A 1,084-nucleotide genomic window follows, 5' to 3' on the forward strand; every position below is an offset into this window, starting at 1 on the left:
AGAAAAAGCAAAAGACGGAAGGTGAAACATTCTTTTTTTAAAAAAAAAAACCCAAAACACCCCTGGCTGCCATGTCATAGGGAGGGTGAGATGTGAGTGCCCAGTCAGCAGTGACTGAAAGCCAGTGCTGGTATCATAGTGTGCAGAGTTTTGTTACTTCAGCCATTATACCACATGGAGAAGAGAAATCTGCTGCTGACCTGCTGCTATGTGCAGCCGTAGATGACTGTTGGTGGGTTCTTGGTGGTGGCCCAGAAGCAGCCTGCCTGGCCGGAGTTTGCAGCCCTCCAAGCCACTCTGGCCTTGTCTGAGCTGTGCCGCGTTGCCTTGCCAGGCAGAGTAGCCGGGTGGAAAACACAAAAATGTGTATGAAGTTTGCACGTGATGATTTGCATGTGTGGACGCAAACGTAGAAACAATGACTCACAATGAAATAGATCTCATCGTAGTGGGGAAGACACCTAATCCGTCTTGCCATAGCAAAAGAAAAAAAGCTAGTAATAATAATAATAGTCTTATTTATACTCCGCACATCTGACTGGGTTTCTCCTGCCACTCTGGGCGAGTTTCAGCACAGAGGAAAATATAATAAAAAGTCAAACTAATTAATTTAATTAATAGCAACTGAACGGGTAGTTCCAAGGCCCCTTTCTGGTCCGCTTTTTTCTGGCAAGGACCCGGCAGCTTTTCAAAACAGAGGACTGTCCTCTACGCGCGGCTATCTTTCCCTATGAAGCATTCAGCTGCGGAGGAGGAAAGTCCTGCAACGTTTCGGTTTCGCTGCCCAAAATCCGCCTTACGGAGGTTTGCCTGCCTGCCCTGTCCAGATGCGCCCCAAACCGCTTCGCGCCGCGACCCCCTTCCAAAACCGCAACAGCCCCTCCGAGGTGCTTCCTTCCGAAGTGCGCGTGCGCGCGGCGTCCTTCACTTCACCCCACCCACCATCCCTACCTCCCACCAACGTGCCTCCTTTGGCTCCGCCCTCCTCGACCTCCGTCAACGGCGTCCTCCTGGCCACGCCCCCCTCGCTCCCATAGCTACGAAAGGAGGCGGCGGCGGAGGCGGCAGCCATCTTGGCAGCGGC

General features: G+C 52.5%; 1 protein-coding gene across 3 annotated transcripts in view; it reads right to left on the minus strand.

Moving 5' to 3' along the window:
- LOC309521117 (uncharacterized protein) overlaps positions 1 to 1,084 on the minus strand; it is a 184,987-nt gene that overhangs the window by 54,267 nt on the left and 129,636 nt on the right. The gene's annotated exons all lie outside the window — the stretch shown is intronic.

The sequence above is a fragment of the Podarcis vaucheri genome (genome assembly GCF_965113315.1).
Source record: "Podarcis vaucheri genome assembly, chromosome: 16".
NCBI lineage: Eukaryota > Metazoa > Chordata > Lepidosauria > Squamata > Lacertidae > Podarcis > Podarcis vaucheri.